A 22,076-nucleotide genomic window follows, 5' to 3' on the forward strand; every position below is an offset into this window, starting at 1 on the left:
AAAATAAGCACAAAAGGAGTCAGTTACTGTATGTTGCTATACCAGAGATAGGTGCGCCCAATGAAAAGGCCTATTCATAATATAATCACTTTTGTTAAAACTTCCTTTTCAGCTGAGCCTCACAAACACCTCACATTTTTAGAATCACTGGTCTATAGACATGCAATTTCAACACTTCTTATTAGAACTGCCAATAGTCAGTGGCGTAACTACCGCTGTAGCAGCCATAGCATTCAATAGTATGTGCAGTATGAGGACGCAGATACTATTAAACACTATGGCAGAGCAGGGAGGTATCTCCCTGCTCTGCGATTCACTAGGCTACAGGCCACATTCGGCCTGCAACCTATCAGGCACAGGGACTGGATCCCTGCGCAGGCCGGTGTGATGACGTCACTGGATAACACCGACCTACTCAAGGATCCCATTGGCGTTGAGGAGGCTGTTGAGAAGCTCCGTTCAACGCAGGAACGGGGCTTAGGTGAGTATAATTTTTATTTTGTTTGGGGGGCTCTATCTACAGAGGGGGATGTGGGGGTGCTATCTACAAGGGGGGAGCTGTATGTCACTATTTACAAGGGGGAGGTGGGGGGTGCTTTCTACAGGTGCGTGTATGGCACTCTCTACAAGAGGGTGGTGGGGGGCGCTATCTACAGGGGGCTGTATGGAACTATTTACAGGGGTGCTGTATGGCACTATCTACAGGGGGACCCGATAGCAATATTTACAAGGGGGAGGTGGGGGCACTATATACAATGGGGAGATGGGGCACTATCTACAAGGGGGGCTGTATGGCACGATCTACAAGGCGGCACTATCTACAGGGGGGTGTGGCACTATCTACAGGGGGCCTGTATAGCACTGTACGGAGGGAGGCTGTAAGGTACAACCTACAGGGGGACACTATCTACAGAGGGGAGCTGTGTGTGGCACCCAGGGGAGACAGGGCCCAGTCCAAAGTTTGCTATGGGGCCCAGTCTTTCCTAGTTACGCCCCTACCAATAGTGCTTTGGTTTTAATGCTGCCTCCATTCGTATCAAAATTTCCTAATAGACCAGTCCTTTGAAAAGTTCATCAAGGGGAATGACTCAGTATGACTATCTGAAGTCTCCCAAAGCATATACTTCTTTTCTTGATTTATATCAATATCAATGAAGGTAAAAAGAACCACCTTTGTAGTCACAGATCTGAAAGCCTCAGGTCTTCGGTCCTGGGCCTAATAAAATTGAAACCTATAACATAATTTCTAGTGGAAACACAATGTGAAGGAAACTAGTAATGTAATTCATGCTGGCCAATATCTAAATGGAAATAACTGGAAAAAAATGACTTATATAGGCCTCGTGCACACGGCCGTGCCCGTAATCACGGGCTGTGTTTGCTGGCACGGCCGGCCACCAACGGCTGTGGACAGCCGCCTGCATTCTCGGCCCATGCTCCCATACAAAGTATGGGAGTACGGCCCGTATAACGCAAAAGATAGGACATGTCCTATCTATTGTGGTACACTTCTACGGCCCAGACACCTTCCCGTAAATAAACGGGAAGGTGTCTGTGGACAATAGAAGTGAGTGGGTCCGTAGTTGCGGACCGTAATTATGGTCCACAATTACAGATGATTTTTATGGTCGTGTGCATGGGGCCTTACAATATACAACAAAGCTCTCTGAGAAGATAGAGGTCATCAACAATTCCTCTATTCTCTTACTTGATTTGGCAACAGGGTTTGTCTTGAGAAATTGTTCCACTACATTTGTATAGTATCCTCTTTTTATTTCTAGTCTAGACATAATGATGGCTTCCAAACATATCCTTGATTCTGCTTTAATCCAAAAATGTAAAGCAATTGAATGTTCTCCTACCTGGGGTAATGAGGAAATAGACCAAATATGTAGGGTTATATGGATGACTAACAGTATGAATTAATGTTCCTACAGTACTAACAATCTCGTTGTAAAGTTATGCATTATTTTTCATACCGATGTTTCTCTAAAATATAAAAATAGAACTGAAAAAGAAAAACGTTGTTACCATTGGAAAATTTGTAGAATGAAGAGGAAATTTCCCGACATGTATATAATTAGAAGAGAAGAGTAGATTTCCTTCTAAATGTAGCTATACTGTGAAATAAAAAGGATCATTGTTAAAAGGCCTGTTTTAATTCCTGGCATTTTTTTCCTTCTTTACTCTATTTTCAGTCTATAATGTATGCACACAGGATCAACGATTTTGGAAACTGTAATCATTTCAGTGGTCTCTTCTACAGAGCCTTCAAGGTGAAACTTCTTTCCATAAAGGTGTCCTTTATGAGTGGAGATGACATGCCAGTATCAAACATTCAGCTGGCAGTATACCCACTTCCTGTAATACCCAGCTCTGAAAACTTACACTGATCAGTATGCAAGCAGACAAGTAGGCTTTTAATTGACTCATAGACTAAAATGTTGCACTCAAATACATTTATACAGCATTATAATGTGGCATGTGTCAGCATATACTGTATATTTAATGTTGAGGACTAGAGCTGGGAGGTTCATTAAATATAGATTTTAGATTTGTTCATATTTAGGTGTGATACCTTTTATTAGATAATTGAATAGGTTAAAAAGAAGAATCTTCTTTGCAGGCACAATTTAAAATTAAGATAAAGATAAAAAATTGTGCTCAACCTCAAAGTCTCCTATAAGGTTGGGTGAGAATTGCAAAACTCCATCATGGTCGGAATTTGTAGGATTATAGCATGTTGCCCTCTGCTCTACGAATCGCCATGGAGACCTAGCTTTAATCGGAAGTCCAAACATTTATACCCAAAAAAGAATGAAGTGCCTTTCTGAGGGATTTTCACTATTGTAAAAATACAGAGACCCAAGATCATGTATGAAGACTAGTGCCGACAAGAACTGGATGTGTTGCCCGTAGCAAATACTCCGATTACAGCTTCTGTTCTCTCAAAGCAGGTATTAAAATGCAAACTGTGATCAGATTGGTTCTTGACTGCACTGGTTTTCATACACGAGGCCCCCAATGTTTACAGTATATAGATAGTAATAAGAATTCCTAATTGTGAGGTATAGAAAGTGAATCGCTGTAATCTGAATGGCTGTAGCTTTAAGATTCTTACTGTGCAAAAGGTACAAACTCATTTCCATTAATATCATAATGACACATGCCATTTACGTCACTGTTATGGCAAAAGTCCAGAATTATTCACATATGAATTGATATTCTTATTCCAACATCGATGCTTTATGTTATATCCTATGCTGCAGAGGCAAGAGGCAATTGGAACATGTGTATTGTTGTTGATCTGCTAGATTTAAGCATTTGTCTTGAACAGTCTGCAGAAAGTCCTGTAGGTCACTGCCACACATGATCAGGTATATGAAGTGAGAAGATTTGCTGATAAAAGGTATCATGTATCTTGCACTCCTGTTGTGAACCTTGTACTGTTGTCCAGTCAGAGGAGATGTGTGTGCAGGTTTTGCACATTTTTTTACATATTCGTGATGTTCTGTTTTGTCTAGAATTACAGTACTCAGGAAAATGTAACTTTTTATGTGCCCACTTAAACAGTGGCGTAGCTTTAGGGGTCACAGCGGTCGAAATTGCAACCGTGCCCCTAAGCCAGTGGTGTACACAACCCCCTACACCTCATCTATTCAAAGTTACCATAGTAACTGGGGCCTATGTAATAAGCGACATGGGCCCCTGTTAGTATAGTAACAGTATACTTACCCTCCTCATTCCCGAGCGCAGCGCTGATCCAGACGTCTATCAGCATCACAACATCATGACGCTATTTGCGCACAACGTCGTGACGCAAATTGGCTTCAGGATCTGCGCTGCGCCCGGAGCTGAAAAGAAGGTAAGTACAAGTTTACTGTCTGCTGGGGCCCTGTATGTAAGCCCACCATGTGGTAAGCTTAGATACAGGGTCCATCAGACAGGATCACACATTGTGTGATCCTGTCTGTTGGGCCCTGTATCCGGGCCTGCATTTGCCACTAGGCACTAGCGCTCTGCCTGGGGACTCCAGCACTGCTCCCAACGTCACAGTGCTTATATGGACAGTGATGTTGTGAGCTCTCCGAAGTATACGTTTAACGTATGCCTGTGATGGAAGCCATACAGATGTATCCATCACCTATAGGCTAATGATGTGGGGTCCCCCCATTTTTCATAACCAGCAAGATACATCATAGCAACAGCAATACCAGGGTGGGAAGGGCCATGGTTTCTGGCCTTTCCCAATCACTTCAGATGGTCGGGTACTGGATCGCACCCGGCTCTTTCCGGTACTTCTGTTGGTAGTTCGTACCGCTGTAATAATGGGGGTTAGCGCTTTTTGCCAGCTGACTTTAAGCCTCGTCTTAATAATGGATGCTGTTAATCAGCCAGCTGCCATTACTAAGGCGGTAGTTATAAAGTTTAAAAAAATACAAGGACATAGAAAAAATATTTTATTGAAGAAAAAAAAAATTAAGAATCAAAAAACCATTGTCATCGAAGTAGTCCTTGAATCCAAAGTAGTCCAACAACCAAACCTGTGAAAAAAAGCAAACACAAAAAAAAATACACATAACACATTAAAACAATTCTTATACTTAAAGTGTAGCTAAATGTTCGACAAACTTCTGACATGTCATAGTGACATGTCAGAAGTTTGTATTGGTTGGGATCCGAGCACGGAGACCCCCACCAATCGCTAGAACGAAGCAGCTGAAGCAGAAGTTTGTCGAACGTTTAGCTACACTTTAACTTTCCTGGGTCCAGTGCAGGAGCCGCAATGTCAGCAAGCTGGGCCCCATATCTAAGCCTTCCATATTTGATAAAGTCTGCTGAGCCACTGTATCTAATCCTATTCATAACAGCAATTTCTGAGGAGCAGCACTGTGGCTTGGAAAAAAAAAATCTTGCGGTTGGTGCAGACCTTCTCCATATGTAATGTAGTAAAAGATGGTAGGGAAGCAGCACTCAAGTAAAAAATAATTAAATCACCACATCAAACAGCAGCAATGTTTCAGTCTCTCAGTGAGAGCTTTTTCAAGCAATCGCTCTCCATAGTTATGGTGTCCGTAGTTCTATAGATATGCTGTCTCTCATATATATTTATTTGTATATATATATATATATATATATATATATATATATACACACACACATTTATTTTGGGGGGGACATATGAAATGGGGCTATTGCCCCTGACATTTTAAGACCTTAGTAACGCCCCTGGCTGCTATTGATGCATTGTTTGATCACTTAGGAGAGCCATGAGAAGAAGTTGTGGGGGGAGACGGGGACTTTTGCATGGGGGCCCATGAGCCTTTAGATACACTCCTGCTCTTGACTATTTCATTGCATAAATCCACATTCTTTTTGATAGAAGGAATATACTAGAATATACTGCACATCTCTGGCTGTAATTTTGTCATTTTCTTTCTCCTGTGCCTCCTCTTCACTGGGTTACTGGTAGTGAATATTATCTTGTCTGGAACCTTCATTACTTCACACTTTGTATATGGAACAATTCAGTCCACAGATTAGAGAAGATACAGATGAGATGGGATCGAATTTTGTCAGCCCCCTGTAAATAGTGCCACCCCCTGTATATACAGTAGTTCCACACACACCCCTGTAGATAGTATCACAATGCCCCCTGTAGATAGTTCCATTGCCTGTAGATAGTGCCATACCCCCATAGATAGTGCCACAACCCCTTGTAGATAGTGCTACAGTATCCCCTATAGATAGAGCCCCCCCAAACAAATAAAACAAACCTGTACTTACCTAGCCCCGTTCCTACGATGAACGGAGCTGCTCTGCAGGTTTCCTCAGCCATGGTAGGCCTGCAGCCTATATGACTCTGACCCAAGACCCTTGCGTAGGCCTGCCCAGGAATCCTATTTTAGCATCTTATAGGCTGCAGGCATAACATGGCCTGTAGGTTTGTGTATGGTGGGGCAGGAAGCTGATAGCTCCCTGCTCCGCTATAGTACTCAATTGTATCTGCCTCCTGAGAAGGGAGATACAATTGAATGTGGCAGTCGCTCGGGGCACAAGGTAAAAAATCTGGGCTTCTGCCCTAGATGCAGGTGCTAGCGATGCCACTGGTCTGGACAACTGGTCTCCGTGGTCTGGGTTCGGACCGCTGCCCGCCAGTTGAGGAACCCTGTTCTCAGAGATCACTAGACTCTACAGTACCATAATCTAAGGCTCATATAGCTATACGAAAGGCCAGAACATCTATCTAGTGGATACATGCTAATATTAGCTTGGATGGATGCGCATTAGTGCACAAATATAATATGTGACATACCACACTTGTTATATAAAGGGAATATCACTATTGTCTTATGGGATCAAGATTTAAGTCATATGAACTTCTTTTTAAAAAATTATGTTCTCATTTTTAGGCATTTTTTTTCTCATACCTTTATTATTTACCATTATTATCATGTTTTTATGCTTAATTTTATGTATAAATTTGGGATGAATTCTTTTGTTTATTGAATAGGAATAATATTAAACTATTTACATATTAATATATTAAATGTTAACATTAATCAAGTTCATATGATAGTATAGTAACATTTTATAATTAATTGGTGCTTACTTCATGTTACTTCATAAAATTTTATGACTTTTCCAACAGTTTATATAATCATTATTGCTTTCTTCATTATTAAGAGAATAATACAATAAACTTTTAATGTACCTATGATATTTTCTAGGTACAAGTCTAATCATGCATTCTGAAATAGTTTCTTAAAACTAAAAAGTCACCGCACATTATGATCATACAGTGTTAATCAATTAGTTATGTCTAGGCTTTCAATTGTTCAAATACCTTTGATAAAACTATGCTCGCATATACTAAAATATATGTACATGCAGACGGCTGAGTGAGACCTGTGAAGGTACTGCTTAAACATGCATTTCCTCTCAGCACCTGAAGATGAACCTTACAAATGTGGCCTTGGGGGAGCTTTCCTTTCATTAATGGAATGTCAAATGACAGATAAATATTTTAGCAATTCTGGCTCTTCAAGCTAGCAGAGATCAAGTAAAGTATTTCTTGGCGTTTCATTTACTATAGTTGCCCCAGGAGAAGAAAAACTCTTATCATTTCAACTGCATAATACTGCAAGCTTAGCATAGTATAGTATATTTCCTTGATTCTATATTTCCCAGTGCTCATATTCTAATCTAAAATGTGGAAGATCTACAACCAAACAAACATATATGTAAACATACATGTAAAGTATTATCAATAAGTGTTGGAGCACAACAGGCGAGGCGTACTGTTTTAGACACTAAAGTTTAGGGGAAGCTTTATATATTACAAGTTTGCCTGTATTTTGGAGGTCCTCTAAAGGTATATTCTCTCTGCCAAAGAACCTTTTTAGTGTTGTGTAGCCCTTATTTATTCATACAAAGCAGATTTCTGATGCATTATTTTCAACAAAAATCAGGATAGGATCCAAAGAGGAAATGTTTTAGTCTTTCCTTTATACTTTTCTTCTATTTAATATACATTCCTTTCTAAATGGAATTAATATTGTCCTGATTTGTGACTACTCATTATCTCCGAAAGGGAAGAGCGCGGTTGCACATTGGGTTGTGTTGTTGCTTTATAGGACAGAAGTCCTAAGTTTTAATCTAACCAATGGGTAACATCTGGAAGGAGTTTCCTTTTCCCTGTATTTGTGTAGGTTTCCTGGTTTCCAGGTTCTCTGGTTTATTAGGCTTCCTATTTATGTTTCAGATTAAGACATTTCATTATGGTATGCATGACTGCAATCTGTAGAGCGCTGCGGAATCGATTGGCACTTTATAAGCAACCGGAACAATCCTTGTAATTGACTGGTTTATTAAGTGGATTTTTTATATATTTTATTTGGACACTTAGGAAAGTCAGGCCTCATGCACACGACCGTAAAAACTCCCGTTATTACGGGTCGTAATTACGACCCGTAATAACGGGCTCATAGACTTCTATCGGCGACGGGTGCCTTCCCGTTTTCTCACGGGAAGGTGCCCGTGCCGTTGAAAAAAATAGAACATGTCCTATTTCAGGCCGTAATAACGGCACGGACAGTCCATAGAAGTCTATGGAGCTCTCGTAATGACGGGTGGCTACATGTGTGCACCCGTCATTACGGCAGCGTTGCTAAGCGACGTCAGTAAATAGTCACTGTCCAGGGAGCTGAAAGAGTTAACTGATCGGCAGTAACTCTTTCAGCACCCTGGACAGTGACTACCGATCAGTATAAACCTGTAATAAATAAAAATAAAAGACGTTCATACTTACCGAGAACTTCCTGCTTCCTCCAGTCCGGTCTCCCGCCCGTTGCCTTGGTGACGCGTCCCTCTCGACATCCGGCCCGACGTCCTGGATGACGTTTCAGGCCATGTGACCGCTGCAGCCAATCCCAGGTCAATCACAGGCTGCAGCGGTCACATGGACTGCCGCGTCATCCAGGGATGTCGGGCTGGATGTGAAGAGAGGGACGCGTCACCAAGACAATGGCCGGGTAAGTATGAATTTTTTTAACTTTTTTTACAGAAAGGGCTGTCCCTTCTCTCTATCCTGCACTGATAGAGAGAAGGGGCTGCCGATTAGTGCAGTGCTATTTTGCCGCCAAAAACGTGCCCGTAAATACGGGTGGAATACGGGTGACACCGGACCCATATTTACGGGCACGGGTTCGTAAATACTGGTGCAAAACGGGTCGAATACGTGTGACACCGGACCCGTATTTACGCCAGTATTTACGGGTGGGAAAAAATACGGTCGTGTGCATGAGGCCTCAATGCCCTTTTTATTAAGTATTGTTTTTACGATACTATCAGTTTATGTCTTTTACACTCTTGGATTGGCCGAGTGTGCACATTTATTTCAATGGAGAGAGGGGAATAATCTGCTGCTTATCCCCGACAGGAAAAAAAAAAGATCAGACATGTTGATATCCAACAAGCCCGGTCCTACTTTCCTCATACATAGACCCTCATACATATTAGATCATTAGGCGATCCCACCCAAATTGGTGGCGACTGCCAATTGGATCCAATGTGTATGGCCAGCTTTAGACAGCTACTTCCTATCCCAGAAACTGAAGACAAAAGAAGACTGGAGCACAAATGACTAAAAGAAAGACAGCATACGCATACAGTTACTGCTCATAAGACCACAGCCCAGTTTTCACATTATTCTGGAGGCATGCTTAAATTGAGAAAATAACTCACAGAAAACATAACTCTCCTGTTTTGCCAAAGCTTTGAATATTCAACTAGATAAATGTGTGACTATTTTAGATATAGTTCTTAATTAAAAACATATTTTCTTAGTTTATTAGTTTTATTTTTTCAAACATTTCTCAAAAATGTTGTTTTTTTAAAATTTATTATGCATAAATACCAGTATCAGTTAAAGTGCCTTTGGACATTCAGGTGTTCACGTTTTCAATTTCATCACAAAATCAAAGGAATAATAAACTATTCCAAGTCACAAAACCATACGTACACAATGCAGCTGAGGTGAAAAAACAATTATTAATTATAACACACTGGTTTACAAAATTGGCAATATTATCTATAATATATATAAAAAAATCATCCGCCTAAAGTAGACTACTGTATATTATGCATAAATCACTATCCTGTTCTAGCCTGTGAACCATTATAATACTAATTTGTCATCTATTGCCTAAAGGAAAAGCTTGTTTTAGTCATTTAACCAACTGCAAAATATGTAGACATGAGATGTGTTTAATTGTAAGGTTAGTGCATGGAAAGTGTGACCACAATGGAGAAGATTTATTAATACTATCTTAAAAAGACAGTAAAAAAGTGTACTAAGTAGGCAAAAACTGCGCCAATTTTATCACAATGGCACATGCTGTATAATAAATTTGGCATAGGTTGCTAGTTGTCAAACACTTTTATCTTCCTTGTTCTACCTCATTCCTATCATACAATATTTTGTGCCCCAAAAATGGTGCATGTCGTTAGCTAATCCAGCACATTTTACGACTCCTTTTAGATATCCTTCTTTTTCTACATACTTTTCAAAACAATATAGAAGCGCACGCGCACAGCTCTTGATGGCAGGCATGTCAATGCCAAGCTCTGCAACTCCAGGTCACCATGAGGCAGCAACTGTTAGCAACCGTCAGCATCCACTAAATGGCAAAAGGACATTGTAAGAAGACCACAGCAGTCTCTAGGGCGGCAAAACACCGTTGTGAATGAGCTACTCAAAGTGGCTCCGACATCAACACCAGCAACATCGCTTCAGGATGTAGGAGGTGAGCGGACCACCGCTCCTTCCCCTGTGCCAAGTAGTCAATACTCTCCCCTCCTCTCACAGGGAATATTCCCTCAATAGCCTCCAAGCTCAGAGGCAGCACAAGCCTCTTCCTAAGACTCCATTTTCTCAGGGGATCTCTCAGAGGCCTTGTTTAGCCAACAAAGAGCATTCCATGAGCAGGAGGCACCATTGTCTCCTCCACAAAAGTACTCCCCTGACAGTCTGAGGCCGGGTTTCATGATTTATTAGTTACTGAACTTTCTGAACTAATTCCATTAAATATGACCTGTCTGATATTGGGAGACATCTTGACTCTCTTGAACAATAAGTGGAAGCTACTGTCTCTAGAGTTAATCAAAATCCAGAATGGTATCCAACCTACAAGAACAGCTAGATGCTGCTACCCAGACAATTGATGATCTTGAAAACAGATCTAGGAGGGAGAATTTTAGGTTCAGACGACTGCCCGAAAGTGTCACTGATATACCAAAAGTGGTACAAAAACTAGTGCAACCTGATAGTGACTCTTTGCATTTGGAGGTTAATTAAGGGAAAGGTGATAAAAGCAGCAAGAGAGCTACAATCAATTGCTATAGCTGGTCATGATATCCAAATATTTGAAGACATAGCTCTGGGGGACTATACAAAGGCGAAATGCTATTAAACCACTGCTACAGAGCCTCCTAAAAAAGGACATTAACTATCATTGGGCTTTCCTTCTGCGTTTTTGCTTTTCTCCCAACAGCAAGCACTACAACTTCTCTACTTTCAGATGATCTGCCTCGGATGATGGTCCTCTTTCGCCCCTCTGGAAGTCGGCCACTAAGAAATAGGCCTTGATTTATTTGTCACACAATACTCTTAAACCTGGGTCCGAATACAACCCACTTTTCTGTTTCCACTGATGAAGTGGGCTCTTCTTTGCCTGATTGGATGCTCTTTGGATGTCTATGTTGGGAGGGAGAGTTTATTTGTATTGATAACAAGCTATATATATATACTCACACAGTCGAGTCACATTATTATGACCACCTCCTACTTTCCATGTCGGCAGCGTGTAGCCCATAAAGGAAGTAATATGTCGTGGGCTGGCTTGGTGGGTATATAAAGTGTGTGATAGGCTGTCTGAATACATATCACTCGTTGTTGCCATGGGTAAAAGAAGCGATTTATCAGAGTTGCAAAAAGCGATGATTATTGGCTTTCGGGCCAAGGGTAGCAGTATTTCTCAAACAGCTCAGTTTGTAAACTGTTCTCGTGCTGCTGTGGTGAAAGTCTATAGTGAGTGGACAAATGGCACCATTGGAAATAACCGACGTGTAAACTGCGGAGCACAACGTGCCATTGATTTGAGAGGTGAACATCGGCTACGAAGGTGCACGAGCCCCGAACGACATGCTACAGTTGAGCAGCTCACCGCAAAAATCAACCAGGGGGCTACCAGACGTGAATCTAAAATAACAGTTCAGCGAACCCTATTGCGTATTGTACTCCAAAGCAGACGGGTGGTCACTGCTACTGAGCTAACAAAGGTGCATCGGAATAAAAAGGCTTCAATTTGCAAGGCAGTATCAAAATTGGACCACCGATGATTGGCAAAGGGTTGCCTTCTCCGATGAGTCACGTTTCATCGAAAGGTTAGACGTTGGTATGTCAGGTAAGAAACATCACAGAAAACACGTCCTGCAACCATTGCTGGAAGAACACAAGCTGGTGGCGGCAGCGTTATGGTCTGGGGAATTTTTTCATTGCATTCCCTGGGCCCACTCATCCATGTGAAGGCACTCTGATCCAATTTGGGTATGAATCCATCGTTGCACATCACGTCCACCCATACGTGCTGTTTGTCTATCCCTTGGGCAGATGGAATCTTCCAGGCAGACAATGCGACATGTCACATGGCTAGAAATGTCCGACAGTGGTTGGAAGAACACAACCAAGACTTCCGAGTATTTCCCTGACCCCCTAATTCGCCAGAGTTGAACCCAATTGCACATTTGTGGGAACACTCAGATCATCTTATTTGCTTTGTTGATCCTCCCCCACGCACCCTCCAGCAAATCTGGGATGAGCTGCAGTCAGCATGGCTCCCAGATACCTGAGACAACCTACCAGCACCTTATTGAGCCACTCCCAGCATGTCAAGCTGCTGTACGTGCTGCACACGGCGGTTACTCTGGATATTAGCTGGTGGTTATAATAATGTGACTCGACTGTGTGTATATATTTTTATATATATATATATATATATATATATATATATATATATATATATATATATATATATATATATATTTAATTGTTATTGTATTGCATCCAACATACCTTTCTTCCTTGCTCCCTTAATTAAGGATCTGGTGATGTTGGCCACATGGCTCTGTGTGCTTTGCCTCCTACAGTAGGGCACATAACTTTATTGGTCTCTTAGCGAAAAGTTTTTATGTACCTACCTTATTGTTTCCCAACAGGTTTCTTCCCAAAATTATGGGTTGTTGCTGTAAAGGATCCGCCAGACACAGCTTCTGTGTCGACGCCCGTGGTTAAACAGTCTGCATCTGCTCCTAGGTCTGATAGAGTGACTCGATCTGCTACCACAGCCTGGCCAGACGGTTCTAGCTCCCGCCTGAGTCTATGTATACCTTCATTTGCTTCTTGTCTTTGCCTGTGATTCTCTCTTGTTTCCTGGCTCTGCTGTTCCTGCTAATACTACTGACCTCTGCTTCATATCGACCCTGGCTTTACTGACTACGCTCCTGCTCTGCGTTTGGTACCTCGTACACTCCTAGTTTGACTCGGCTCGTTCACTACTATTGTTGCTCACGGTTTTCGCCGTGGGCAACTGCCCCATTTCCCTTAACTTCTGTGTACCCTTGTCTGTTTGTCTGTCGTGCACATATTGAGCGTAGGGACCGTCGCCCAGTTGTACGCCGTCGCCTAGGACGGGCCGTGCAAGTAGGCAGGGACTGAGTGGCGGATAGATTAGGGCTCACCTGTCTGCCTCCCTACCCCGACATTACATAATCACAGGCCCATATACCTTTTCTACCCTGGTTCCTACACTACTATGGACCCCCTTGAGACCCTGGCTCAGCAAATGCAGGGTCTCTCCCTACAGGTCCAAGCCCTGGCTCAGAGGTGCGACCAGCGTGATGCTAACCAGGTAGTGCCCTCCACCTCACCTCTTGAACCCCACCTCAAGTTGCCTGACCGGTTCTCAGGGGACCGGAAGACTTTTTTCTCCTTTCAGGAGAGTTGTAGGCTCTATTTCCGTCTAAGGCCCCACTCCTCAGGTTCTGAGAGCCAGCGAGTGGGTATTATTGTCTCCCGGCTCCAGGACAGCCCCCAAGATAGGGCCTTCTCCTTGGCGCCTGACGCCCCTGAACTTTCCTCTTTTGACCTTTTTTTTCTGCTCTAGGGCTCATCTACGATGACACTGACAAGACTGCCTTTGCCAAGAGTCAGCTGGTGACCTTACGTCAGGGTAAGAGACCCGTTGAAGAGTACTGTTCTGACTTTAGGAACTGGTGTGTAGCTTCTCGCTGGAATGACTCCGCCTTGAGGTGCCAGTTTAGATTGGTTCTGTGGAACGCCCTGAAAGACCTGTTAGTTAGCTATCTCTCTTCTGACTCTCTAGATCAGGTTATGGCTTTAGCGGTACTTCTTGACAGGGAACGACAACTTGAACGTTTTTGTGCCTTCTCCACTGGCTCCCCCATGATGGCTTCGAGGTTCCGTTGCTTCGTTCTTCCACGGAAAACTCGGATGAACCAATGCAACTCGGGGTCTCCGTGTCTCCCCAACAACGTAGAGAGCACCGCAGGAAGAATGGTCTCTGCTTCTACTGTGGGGATGACAAGCATCAAGTGAACGACTCTCCTAGGCGTAAGAATACTCCAGCTGGGAAACTTCCGCGCCTAAGTGACCATCGGGGAGGTCGCTTGGGCGCACAGGTATTTCCCGTAAATATGAAACCTAATAAGATCTTGCTTCCCTTTCAGGTCTCTTTTGAGGGTACGTCTGCTACTGAAGTGCCTTCGTGGATTCAGGGTCTTCTGCTAATATTATGTCTGTGGAATTTGCTATGTCTCTAGCTATGCCATTGATTGATTTGCCTAAACCTGTCCACCCCACTTGCTAATGATTATTTTACGCAGCATACCCCTGTTTTTGAACTCATTGTTAGCTCCATTCATTTGGAGCAGTGTTCTGTACTAGTGATGCAGGGATTATCGTCCGATTTGGTTTTAGGCCTTCCCTGGTTGCAGATGCATAATCCCACATTTAACTGGAGTACTGGGGATCTTACTAAATGGGGTAATGAATGCATGACGTCCTGTTTTTCTGTTAATTTTGTTTCTCTCCCTGAGGAGGTGAACACTCTACCTGAGTTTATTCAGGACTTCGCTGATGTTTTTTCTAAAAAGGCCTCTGAAGTGTTACCTCCTCATAGAGAATACGATTGCGCAATCGATTTGGTACCAGGAGCTAAGCTCCCTAAGGGTAGGATATTTAATCTCTCTTGTCCCGAACGTGAGGCCATGAGAGAATATATCCAGGAAAGCCTGGCCAAGGGTTACATTCGCCCCTCTACTTCTCCGGTAGGTGCTGGTTTCTTCTTCGTAGCGAAGAAGGATGGTGGTGTTAGGCCGTGCATCGATTACCGAAACTTGAATAAGGTCACTGTAAGGAACCAGTATCCCCTTCCTTTGATTCCTGATCTCTTCAATCAGGTTCAGGGGGCCCAATGGTTCTCTAAGTTTGATCTTCGGGGGGCTTATAACCTTATCCGAGTCAGAGAAGGGGATGAGTGGAAGACTGCGTTTAACACGCCCGAAGATCATTTTGAATACCTCGTCATGCCCTTTGGGTTGTGTAATGCTCCCGCGGTCTTCCAGAATTTCATAAATTAGATTTTTAGAGACTATCTGGGGGTATTTCTTGTAGTGTACCTTGATGACATAGTTGTGTTTTCCAAGGACTGGTCCTCCCACATTGAGCATGTCAGGAAGGTGCTCCAGGCCCTTCGGGAAAACAAACTCTTTGCTAAATCCGAAAAATGTGTGTTTGGGGTGCAGGAGATACCATTTTTGGGTCAAATCCTCACTCCTAATGAATTCCACATGGAACCGGCCAAGGTTCAGGCTGTGGCTGAATGGGTCCAACCTGCCTCCCTGAAGGCGTTACAGTGCTTCCTGGGGTTTGCTAATTATTACAGGAGATTTATTGCTAACTTCTCGGTCATCGCTAAACCTCTTACGGATCTTACTCGCAAAGGTGCTGATCTCCTCCACTGGCCTCCGCAGGCGTTCCAGGCCTTTGAGATCCTTAAGAAGTGCTTTATCTCGGTCCCAGTGCTGATTCAGCCTAACCAAATGGAGCCATTCATCGTGGAGGTTGACTCCTCCAAGGTGGGAGTGGGTGCTGTCTTGTCCCAAGGTACCAGGTCCCTCACCCATCTCCGTCCCTGTGCCTACTTCTCCAGGAAGTTCTCGCCCACTGAGAGTAACTATGACGTGGGCAACCGCAAACTCTTAGCCATTAAATGGGCATTTGAAGAGTGGCGCCACTTCTTGGAGGGGGCTAGGCACCAGGTAACGGTCCTTACCGACCACAAGAATCTGGTCTTCCTAGAATCTGCCCTGAGGCTAAACCCGAGACAAGCTCGATGGGCGTTGTTTTTTACTAGATTCAACTTTGTGGTCACCTATAGGGCTGGGTCTAAAAATATTAAAGCTGATGCACTGTCGCGTAGCTACATGGCCAGCCCTCCTTCGGAGGAAGATCCTGCTTGTGTTTTGCCCCCAGGTATAATAATATCCTCTGTTGATTCTGACTTAGTCTCCGAAATTGCGGCTGATGAAGGTTCAGCTCCCGGGAACCTTCCTGAGAATAAGCAGTTTGTTCCCCTGCAATTCCGGCTAAGGGTACTCAGGGAAAATCATGACTCTGCACTATCTGGCCTTCCAGGCATCCTGGGTACCAAGCACCTCATTGCTAGAAACTATTGGTGGCCTTGGTTGCCTAAAGACGTTAAGGCCTACGTCGCCGCTTGTGAAATTTGTGCTACGTCCAAGACTCCCAGGTCCCAACCAGCGGGCTTACTATGTTCTTTGCCCATTCCCCAGACACCTTGGACCCATATCTCCATGGATTTTGTCACAGATCTGCCTCCATCTCAAGGCAAGTCGGTGGTGTGGGTTGTAGTAGAAAGCTTTAGTAAAATGTGCCACTTTGTGCCCCTCAAGAAACTACACAATGCCAGGACGTTAGCTACCTTGTTTGTCAAACACATCCTGCGTCTCCATGGGGTTCCTGTCAATATTGTTTCTGACAGAGGGCTACAATTTGTTTCATTGCTTTGGAGAGCTTTCTGTAAAAAAGTTGGAGATTGATCTGTCCTTCTCCTCGGCCTTCCATCCTGAAACTAATGGCCAAACTCAGATGACTAATCAGTCAATTTAAGGTGTTTTATCTCTGACTGTCAATATGATTGGGTCTCCTTCATTCCCCTCGCCTAATTTTCCTTTAATAATCGGGTCAGTAACTCGTCAGGGGTCTTCCCCTTTTTCTGTAGTTTTGGGTTTAATCCACGGTCCTCCTCCGTTTCACCTGGTGGTTCCAACAATCCCGAGGTAGATGTCGTTCATCGGGAACTGTGCACAGTCTGGGCCCAGGTTCAGAAGAACCTAGAGGCGTCACAGAGCATACAAAAGACTCGGGCAGATAGAAGACTTTCTGCTAACCCCTTGTTTGTGGTCAGGGATCTGATGTGGCTGTCTTCAAAAAATTTGCGCCTTAAGGTTCCGTCCAAAAAATTAGCTCCCCGGTTTATAAGGCCGTACAAGGTCATTGAGGTCCTTAACCCTGTCTCCTTCCAGCTGGAGTCACCCCCGTCTTTTCAAATACATTACGTGTTTCATGCCTCCCTCCTGAAACGCTGCTCCCTGTCCTTGGTTACCTCGAGGAAACCTCTGGTCCCTGTTCTCACCCCTGATGGGGTAGAATTCGAGGTGGCCAAGATTGTGGACAGCAGGATGGTCCAAGGCTCCCTCCAGTACCTGGTCCATTGGAGAGGATACGGGCCTGAGGAGAGGACTTGGGTATCCGCCCGGGATGTTCACGCTGGGGAATTGCTCAGGAGGTTCCATCTTCGGTTCCCCAATAAGCCAGGTCCACCTAGGAAGGGTCCAGTGGCCCCTCATAAAAGGGGGGGTACTGTAAAGGATCTGCCAGACACAGCTTCTGTGTCGACACCCGTGGTTAATCAGTCTTCATCTGCTCCTAGGTCTGATTGAGTGACTCGATCTGCTACCACTCAGGCTGGTAGGCTGAGTGGGAGAACCTATCACAGCCTGGCCAGTTGGCTCTAGCTCCCACCCTCGGTCTATGTATACCTTCATTTGCTTCTTGTCCTTGCCTGTGATTCCCTCTTGTTTCCTGGCTCTGCTGTTCCTGCTAATACTACTGACCTCTGCTTCATATCGACCCTGGCTTTACTGACTACGCTCCTGCTCTGCGTTTGGTACCTCGTACACTCCTGTTTTTACTCGGCTCGTTCACTACTCTTGTTGGGCCGTGCAAGTAGGCAGGGACTGAGTGTCTGTCTCCCTACCCCGACATTACAGTTGCAAAGTATTTACTGTTTACATACTTATGTTTCCCCTTGCACTTATATGGATACATTGTTCATTGCCTATACATTATAAAGAGGGTAGATGCCGCATCTCTGTGTTTTCTTCACCCTCCCCCATATCAATTGGGAATAGCTGCTCACAAAACAACAATTTTATACTGTCCTGGATGAGTGCAGTTGGAGTTACTGAACCTCCATTTAATGGATTGGTATTCTGCACCTGTGTTGTTTGCCACTTTATTACAGGTCACACTCTTGACACTCTTGTTGGGCTTTGGATCCCTTCTTTGTTTATTGTTCTCTGTCTTGTGTTTTCTTGTGTCCCTCTTATATCCATGTTTGTCCTGTTTACCCATGGGGATGGTCACCAAAACCACTACTGAGATCCGAAGTTACCCGTTGATGTCCTTTGATAGGCCATATTTAGCGCATTATTTTATTCTGTTTGTTGATACTTGATAGACAACTGCAATATCAGTTTCGGCTTTGGAATGACAGCGTTAATGACACTGTGTCTGTGTAACTTAGCAATTACATTACACCGAATCCTGGGCATACATTATTAATGTTGACGCTGAATTCATTATTGGTGTTTGCGTGGATATGAATTCCTCTCTTCTGATGGATGACTTTTTACTATTTGTCATTGAGTTTCCATCTATATTTTGTGAAACCATTCCAAAAAGATGACCTCATTAAGAAGATTTCCGCTGATCTATACCAGATTTTTCTGTGAATGATTTTCAACTCCCTTATATCATATGTATATTGGACTCTAGGAGGACCAGCACCATTGCAATTTTGAATGGTCATCTAAAACAGGTTCATTGTATATGTGTTTGATCATAATTAACATGATGGGTTTACATTGGTATAATGATGATGTTTACAATTCTAATTGAATTGATTCATATGATTGCCTATGTTCTCTCTAGATTTATGTATAAATGAACCTTTGCCTTATTGTTGTTTTGCTTAAAAAACAAGTCTTGCAAAATATCAGCAATGTAATTATGAGTGTAGTAGACTAATGAAAGTCTTTCATTATGCTGTAATTTTCCCATTATTGTATTTAATGGCCAATGGCTTTGGATGTTAAAGAACTATAAGAAATATAATAAGGAAAAACATATTTACCTCAATAGGTACATTATAAAGTAGGTTATATATATATATCAGAAAAAGAATGGCGACAGCACACTGCGAACACTAATGTAATCCAAACCACTAAATATAAATAAATATGCACTAAAGCTAAATCTACTTATAATAGGGAGGTTCTTAGTGCACTTTTTGATCAAAATGTGCACTAAGAAACTCCCTATTATAAGTAGATTTAGCTTTAGTGCATATTTATTTATATTTAGTGGTTTAGGTTACATTAGTGTACGCAGTGTGCTGTCGCCATTCTTTTTCTGCTGTATATTTGCAGTCACAGGTGTCCTGCACCTGCATACACATTTTATATCATTTAGTTGGAATGTGCTGTTCAAATTTTTGTTGTTTATGTGATCCATATATGTGGGGTTAGTGACTGCCTCCATTTTTGTTCTTGCACTCCTCCCATTCTGCCCTGGGTGATTTTAATTAGTTCAATGCTGGATCCTACCATCCCCAGGTATATATGTAGGCTTAGTCCCAGTTCTGGGTGTATGTGCAGCGTAGGTTCCCACCTTACAGAGGTCGCCTTGTCGTGGCAGGTGGGCAAACACTTTTTGATCAAAATGTGCACTAAAAACCTCCCTATTATAAGTAGATTTAGCTTTAGTGCATATTTATTTATATTTAGTGGTTTAGGTTACATTAGTGTTTGCAGTGTGCTGTCAACATTCTTTTTCTGCTGTATATTTGCAGTCACAGGTGTCCTGCACCTGCATACACATTTTATATCATTTAGTTGGAATGTGCTGTTCAAATTTTTGTTGTTTATGTGATCTATATATATATATATATATATATATATATATATATATATATATATATATATATATATATATATATATGTATTATAGATATTCGATTTTTGTTTGGAGATTCTGATGCTTCTAGGAGGAACCTTCAAAAATCTAGCATCTATGGGGCCTGGCAGACCTTTGGGTGTTCTTGGGTGAGAAAAAGATCTAGCATTTTATTTCCCCTAGAGATTTGGGTTGCCAGAGATGCTTGGCAGCTACTTATCACCCTCTGTTTTACTGAAATACTGATTGTTTAGCTGACATTTATGTTTTGTTCAGTCTTAAAAATTAGTAATAACATTTTTATATACTGCATAAACTGAAGAAGTTGCCTCCTAAAGAGGGGAATATGGATATCATAGAAAGGGATAACCTCTAGGGACTCCTCTCTATAAGCCAGAATGGAAGGTTACTCTGTAAGAGCAGTACCCGCTCTGGCGAACCTTGACTTTCCATGCATTACATGGACAACCATTCATTTGTGTGTGGTCACATGTGTCTTTCTCGTTAGGGATGCCACCTTCCATTTAATTAGTTACACAAGGAAGAAAGTATAAGTTGGCATTGCTTTTCAAAGAAATCCCATTCTAATGCCTGGTATGCTCTGTAACAGTCAAGGGAGGTTCTCAGTCAAAAGATAAAGTCTGCAAACAATCCACCAGTCCACGTAGAAGGAGCGACAACAAGCCATATCATCTTTTGCTTTCCTTTATTGCTCAATAGGAAAAACAAGTGGAGATACAGAGTGAGTACCACAGGCAACAGGTGTTTCGCGTAGATAGAAGGCTTGAGAAAGCATGTCTACGCGGAACAGCTGTTACCTGTGAAACTCAATGTCTATACCTGTTTATTCTTGCTGTTGAGCGAAAAAGTAAAGAAAAATACGTTTGGCTGAGTGCCACTCATTTTACTATGACCAGTTTCTTTACAATGATTTATGTAATATAATAATTGATCATTGACAATTTAATTCATTTAGACTGGGGCTGCACAGTGACTGGAAGCACTGGAAGCACAGCATTGCAGCTACCCGCTGGTTTGCCCCAACCAAAATACCAACTGTAACTCAGTTAATTTATATTAGCCACAATATTGCCAAGTAAATAGCTGTCTTATGTTGGACAGCATGCCGAATCAATAAGAAAAAGGCTCATACAGTAAAAAAAATACTTCTAAATAAAAGAAACTATTCATAGAAATCTTATTCTGGTCCAATATTTATACAATAAGGAACTATGAGCTCATTTTTCTTTCAGAATCTTGGCTGATAGGTAAAAACTAAAAAGGCAAAATTTAATCAAATCAAGAATGACTAAGAAAAAGTTTTGTTGAGACCATACAGTGGGTGGATTATGTAAATTAAGTAGGTCACAACTGTGGTGTCTTTTGACCAGTTAGTGTGGCTTTTCTTTATGAAATAAGCAATTGCTTACTCTCTTACATAATCATAGCTCAGATTTTTTTTCTCTTAGATAGATGCCCGTATATGTGTCCAAAACGATACTACTATGTGGTTATAGGATTATGTTTCCTCTCTAAAAATCTCTATTTGAAGAACATAAAAGAGCCACTAGCAAACATTGTGCTACAGTATTTTATAGACTACTAGTGCTTATTTATACCTTGACATCTCTATAATAAATGTTGCCTTGAATAGCGTCTGTTAACAAATAGAGCTCCTTATCTTACAGCTTCTATAAGATTCTCTGCTAAAGTGAAGAGAGTTGGTAAATGGAGTGGTATGAAAGATTACCAACAGTATACAAATGCGGGCATGTGAGTCCTTTCAGAGCTACTTACTGACTGAGGGGTTCACATGAGCTTGGTCAGATATATTTAGTTTAAAGTTAGCAGTACAGTTAATAAAGAGCTCTGTCTGGTGACAGGAGCTCTTTAAAGGGGGTATTCCAGTTTCAGCAAATAAATGTTATTCATTGTATAATGAAAAATTATACACATGACCAATATACTTTTTTGTATCAATTTCTCATGGTTTTTTAGATATTTGCATGCTGTCGTTCAATAGGAACCCTCATTGTTTAATTCCAGTGAATACAAAATCTGTCCTGGTCCTAGTCATGTAATGAACACACAGGTCAAAGGTTCAGGACTGGTTACAGATACAGTACATTTATCAGCGTTCTGCAACAGTTTAATCATTATATGACCAGGACAGATT

This window comes from Rhinoderma darwinii, chromosome 4, assembly GCF_050947455.1.
Source record: "Rhinoderma darwinii isolate aRhiDar2 chromosome 4, aRhiDar2.hap1, whole genome shotgun sequence".
Classification (NCBI taxonomy): Eukaryota; Metazoa; Chordata; class Amphibia; order Anura; family Rhinodermatidae; genus Rhinoderma; species Rhinoderma darwinii.